At 36.8% G+C, this 6,583-nt stretch overlaps 1 non-coding gene across 1 annotated transcript; it reads left to right on the top strand.

Annotated features, from left to right (window-relative positions):
• The first annotated feature begins 4,484 nt into the window (after positions 1-4,484).
• LOC115031479 (U6 spliceosomal RNA) lies at positions 4,485-4,590 on the top strand. The gene has a single exon (XR_003837095.2). It is a non-coding gene; the product is annotated as a U6 spliceosomal RNA (small nuclear RNA).
• The last annotated feature ends 1,993 nt before the right edge of the window (positions 4,591-6,583 follow it).

Consider the following 6,583-nt stretch of genomic DNA (forward strand, 5'->3'; position numbering starts at 1 on the left):
TTCATCTTGCTCTTTCACGGTCCTTGTCAGTCGCGTCGGGACCCAAAGTGGATTTTCTTCACCCTGTGGAAAAACACAAATAGCTCCCTGGGATCTGATTAAGGTAGGATCCGGGCCATACCATTTATTATCAAGGACATTTTTCCATTTGACCATTTCATTGGGTGATTGAGGCCATTGTCCGTGCCTTTCAGCTGGTGATCTTCCAGCATCATCCAATTTTAAAAAATTAAGAGTAAATATTGTAAGGGATAGAGCCATCTTTGGTGTTATAGCCTCTATTCCCCCTTTCTGTTTTTGCAAATATTGTTTCAAAGTACGATGGGCTCTTTCAATGATGCCTTGGCCCTGTGGATTATAGGGCAGTCCAGTAATATGTTTCACTTGCATTTGTTTGCAAAATTGGCTAAATTTAGAAGAAGTATACACAGGACCATTATCTGTCTTTAGCACTAGGGGCTTACCCCATGCAGCCCAAGCCTCTAAGCAGTGAGATATGACATGAACTGCGTTTTCCCCTGACAAGGGAGAGGCATGTAGGACACCAGAACTGGTATCGATAGACACATGTACATATTGTAATTTCCCAAAAGCTGGGATATGCGTGACGTCCATTTGCCAAACATCTAGGGGTCGCAATCCGCGAGGATTAATGCCCATGGAAGGTGCATTAATAAATTCTACACACCTACCACACTGTAGGACAATATCTCGAGCTTCTGTTCGTGTGAGCTTAAACTTTTGTCGTAATGTAGAAGCAGGGACATGATAAAGTTGATGAAAATTTTTTGCACTTTCTATGGAATTTTGTGATAGGAAAACCATATCTCTGGTGGCTGAATCAGCAATTGCATTCCCCTTAACCATAGGTCCAGGTAATGATGTATGTGCTCTAATATGTTGAATATAAAATGGATGCTCATGCATCAAAATACAATTTTGTATTTTCATCAAAGTTTCAGTTACTGTACTAGACTGCTTAAAATTTCCAGCAGTCTCTAACGTTAGTACAGCATTAACCACATAAACAGAATCAGAGATAATATTTATGGGCATAAGAAATCTTTTAAAGACTTCTAAAACCACCAAACATTCTACCAATTGAGGGGCTCCTGGTGTAAATTGCAACCTTACAGCCTTTTCACTAATCACATAACTTCCAATTCCTGTTTTGGATCCATCTGTATAAATATCAATGGCTCCCTTTATAGGAGTGTTAGCCGTTACCTTTGGAAATATCACTGGATGTAATAACAGAAAATGTAATAAAGGATGTTTAGGATAATGATTATCAATTAAACCAGAATAACTGCATCTAAGAATAGCCCATTCATCTATAGTCGCACACAATGTTTGCATTTGTGCAGTAGTATAGGGAACAATTATGCTATCCAGCATTTTTCCAAAGTGAGTAATTGAACTTTTTATGCCTTTATGGGCCATATTTGCCACCATGGTGGGATAATGCTCTATAGTCTTATTAGGGGATATATGTGGATGTATCCATACATCTTGCCATAATACAGCAGTTGGCAAATTTATGGTTCGTAATATGCATAGGCAAAAAGGTTTTTGCTCATTTATACGATTTAGCTGTGCTGTTTGGATTGTTTCTTCTACCTTCCTAAGAACATCAGAAGCCTCAGGTGTTAATTGTCTCAATGAGGTAATATGTGATTCTCCTTCTAAAATTTGAAATAGAGGTTTTAATTCCGAAGTAGGGATCCTTAAATAAGGTCGAATCCAATTTATATCTCCTAATAATTTTTGAAAATCATTTAATGTCTTTAGATGATCTTTTCTTATACTAATCTTTTGTGGGGTAACACACCGTAAAGTAATAGTGGCTCCTAAAAATTGACTAACATTAGACTGCTGTACCTTTTCTGGTGCAATAATCAAGCCATTATTTTTTAAAGTTTCATTAAGAAAGCCATAAGCTCGCTGTATTCTTTCTTCTTCAGGTCCACAAATCACAATGTCGTCCATATAATGGCAAATTTTTAAGGAGGGGAAACCATCTCTAACTGGTTGTAAAGCTTTTCCTACATATAATTGACATATGGTAGGGCTGTTTGCCATTCCTTGGGGTAACACTCGCCATTGATACCTTTTATCAGGCTCTATATGATTAACAGAAGGTAGGGTAAATGCAAATCTAGGTTTATCTTTCTCGTTTAATGGAATGGAAAAGAAACAATCCTTAATATCTACTACTATAATTTTCCAATCCTTAGGTAGAGCTGAAAGTAGGGGGAGTCCTCTTTGTACAGGACCCATAACTTGCATTTGTGCATTAATGGCTCTGAGGTCATGTAACAATCTCCATTTACCTGACTTTTTCTTTACAACAAAAATAGGGGTGTTCCAGGGTGATTGTGTGGGTTCTACATGTCCCAGGTCTAATTGTTCTTGTACTAATTCTTTAGCTGCTTTTAATTTCTCAGAGGATAAAGACCACTGAGGCACCCACACCGTGTCCTCTGTACACCACGGAATGGGCAAAGGCTCCTCAGCGGCCCCTAGAAAAAACCCAGCCCTTTCTTATCTGCTTTTACATTGGCTTTAACTGGTGAAATTCTACCTTGTAAATATTTTCCTAGACCTAGTGCAGGTATATATCCCATTCCTTTCATCATTTCCTTGCTTTTCTGAGAATAATCATTAGTCAGTATAAAGTTCATGGCTGACATCACATCTCTTCCCCACAAGTTTACAGGTAAAGGGAGTACATAAGGTTGAAAAAGCCCTGACCTTCCTTCTTCATCTTTCCATTGTAAGGATTTTGCACTTATAGTTGGGGTAGCCTCATATCCTAATCCTTGTAAGCTATGTGACAATTGATTAACAGGCTAAGAAGCAGGCCACCAATTACTAGATATAATGCTTTTATCTGCTCCTGTATCCATTATGCCTTGAAAGGTTTTTCCTTCTATTTGTAAAGATATGTGCTTTCTTTTCAAACCTACTCTTTCTACCCTTTGTACACTGCTTTTGCATATGACCTGTTTTTTTTTTATGTTGTTTAGAATAACTCCAACCTTGAGTTTCCAATTTTAAGCTAACTTTCTGTTACAAGCAAAAGGCGGCCTGCCCCTTTAAAAGCTCCATTTGCAATCGGCCCTCAACAGGGCTTTTTCAGCTGTACTTGACTCCCATCCACCGTGCAGCTAACTTGTCAATTTTTGCTGTGCAGACTGAGACTGCTTTTTATATTTTTCAACATGAAACACAGAACAACAATCATTCAATCATCCAAACATGAATTGACAAACATATAGACAATTTGGTGCACCAAAAACAGACAATAGACAGCTCAAAGGGACACAGATATCCTAACCAGAGCTAAGAATATTTCCATAGGAGTCAGAGAGGAAACAGGACGTCTCCCGTTTTCCTTCTGTCCCTAGGAGGGCTTTGAAATAGCTTATTTTCATTTTTTCTCTTTCTTTTGGGAATTCTGCACAGTGGCTGCTTCTAATAGTTGCTCCTCTTTCCCTGAGAGCTATTGTTAAAAATTAATTAATTTTAAAGAGACAGGTCAAGTCTATCTGATGTGTGCATTTGAAGTGAGATAAAGAAATGTATCAAAGTTTTGCAGTAACAATTTTTGTTCAACTAATACAGAATAAGTCTTTGCTTAATGAAATACAATTGTATACTCCTCCTACTGCCAAGATCAAACAGATTATTTTCTTCACATCTCCTCTGTTATAATCATATTTTCTGGTATAAGAAATAGCACAAAGACAAGGGCAATAGTTCTGTCTGGAAAGTACTTGAAAAAGCATCAGGATATGAATCTGATACCTTGATTTCAAGTAAAAGAAGACAATGTGATGGTGAACCTTCATAAACCCTCTACTGGAAAGCAGAAGTAGGAGAAGTGATTCGCTGGTTAATCAGAAGAGTCTTCTTGGTGATTTCCAGGCCACTGAGAGACCATGTTTCAGAAAACAAACAAACAAACAAACAAAAACCAAAAAACACAAAAACAAACAAACAAAAAACCCAAGTTGGTTATTTCTAGAGAAATAGCACCTGTAGTTATTCTATTGTTTCCCAGGCATTTGCACACTTGTGGAGACATACATGTGCAAACAAACATATCCATAAACATACAATCATGAACACACACATATACACAAAGAAAGAAAACATCAAAGATGCAACTAATGTAAATCTATTCCACTTCTGTATCCCATTAATTCACTCAAAATTTCCAGTTGCCACCAAAACCATTAAATCATATTTATGATTTGTTTCTATGGATACTGAATAGCTTTTACCATTCACTTAAGTGAAAAACCTGACTTTGTGCTTTAAGTTTTTACAGAATATACTATAATTTACTTGCCATTTAAAAAATATTGAACAGAAAACTCACATTATATAATTATGGAAATTTAATAGCAGTTAAGATGTATAAATTAGATTTCTATTTAGTCACATGATTAAACATAAATGTCATAAATACAGTATCTGTGCTTGTTTTGGCAGTGCATGCTAAATCTGGGACAATACAAAGAAGATTAGCACTGGCCCCTCCAAAAGGGTGATTTGCAAATTTGTGAGGCATTTCATATTTTTAAGTACAAAATAATCTGAACCTAGAGTATACATAACCAATTTTAGTAACTCATATTGCATTGTAGAAGAATGTCATATAAATGTGCAGTTTATCATTTTTCTGAAAGAATATTTATCTTATTCCTGGCTTTTTCCATTTTGAGTGCAGAACTAGTGAATGTACTTGTCTCTGTACACTCAAACAAAAGATCCCACAGCAAAGGTCTTCTTCAGCATTTTTCATTTATATCACTTTCACTCAAGAGATTCTTAGATGATCCCAGGGTTTTGTTTTGTTTTTAATTTTGTTATTTTATTTTATTTATTTAAATTTGTCATTGAAACCCTCAGTCCCCTCTCCTATAGTCCCTCATCCCATTCCATACCCCTTGCCTCCTAGAGGGTGCTCCTCCCACACCAGACTGCAACCTTCCCTGGGGTGTCAAGTCTCTGGAGGATTAAGCACATCTTCTGAAGCCAGTACAGGCAGGCATCTGCTATACCTGTGCCAAGGGCCTGAGACAGCCCGTATATGATCCTGATTGGTGGCTCAGTCTCAGGGAGTTCCCTAGAGCCTGGATTACATGAGACTGCTGATCTTCCTATGGTGTCATTCTCCCCTTCAGTTTCTTCAATCATTCCCTTAATTCAACCACTGGGGTCCCTGACTTCAGTCCAATGGTTGAGTGTAAATATCTGCTTCTGTCTCAGTCAGCTGCTTTGAGGACCTCTCAGAGGAGGGCATGGGAGATCTTTCCATCTTCTGATGTAATTTTCCATTTCTTTTTCAGGAATTTGAAGTTCTTCTCATACAGATCTTTCACTTGTTTGGTGAGAGTTACACCAAGATGTTTTATACTATTTGTGGCTATTGTGAAGGGTGTTGTTTCCCTAATTTCTTTCACAGCTTGTTTATCATTTATGTAAAGAAAGGCTATTGATTTGTTTGAGTTCATTTTATATCCATTCACTTTGTTGAAGTTGTTTTTCAGTTGTAGTTCTCTGGTAGAATTTTGGGGGTTGCTTATATATTATTATATCATCTGCAATAGTGATACTTTGACTTCTTCCTTTCCAATGTGTATTTTCTGATTCCCCTTTTTTGTCTAATTGCTCTAGTAGGAACTTTTAGTACTGTATTGATTATATATTGAATAGATAGTGAGAGAGTGGGCAACCATGTCTTGTCCCAAATTTTAGTAGGATTACTTCTAATTTCTTCGCATTTAATTTGAAGTGACTGTTGGTTTGCTATATATTGCTCTTATTATGTTTAGGTGTGTGCCATAATTCCTGATCTCTCCAGGAATTGTAATATAAGAGAGTGTTGTGTTTTGTTGAAGGCTTTTCCAAAATCTAAGAGTTGATTGTGTTGCTTTTTCCCTGGAATTTGCTTAGATAGTGTGAACCATCCCTGCATCCCTGGAATGAAGCCTACTTGATGGTGGTAAGTGATGGTTTTCATGTGTTCTTGGATTTAAGTTTGTGAGAATTTTATTGAGTATTTTTTGCATTGATATTTATATGCAAGATTGCTCTAAAGTCCTCTTACTTTATTGGGTCTTTGTATGGTTTAGGTATTAGAGTAACTGTGGCTTCATAGACTGAATTACATTGAGTTCCTTTAATTTCTGTTTCATGGAATAGTTTGTGGAGTATTGGTATTAGCTCTTCTTTGGAGGTCTGGTAGAATTCTGCACTAAAACCATTTGGACCGCTGCTCTCTCTTTTTGGTTGGGAGGTTTGGATGAAACTTTCTATTTCCTTAGCAGTGGTTAAACTGTTTAAATGGTTTACCTGATCATGATTAAACTTTGGTACATGGTATCTGTCTAGAAAACCATCCACTTCATTTAGATTTTCCAGTTTTGTATTGCATAGACTTTTGTAGTAGGTTCTGATTTTTTGAATTTCCTCAGTTTCTGTTGTTATGTCTCCCATTTCATTTTTGATTTTGTTAATTTGGATACTGTGTCTGGGCCCTTTAGTTAGTTTGGCTAAAGTTTTATCTATC

The sequence above is a fragment of the Mus caroli genome, unplaced genomic scaffold, assembly GCF_978045245.1.
Source record: "Mus caroli unplaced genomic scaffold, Mus_caroli_1 scaffold_7, whole genome shotgun sequence".
NCBI classification, from domain to species: Eukaryota; Metazoa; Chordata; class Mammalia; order Rodentia; family Muridae; genus Mus; species Mus caroli.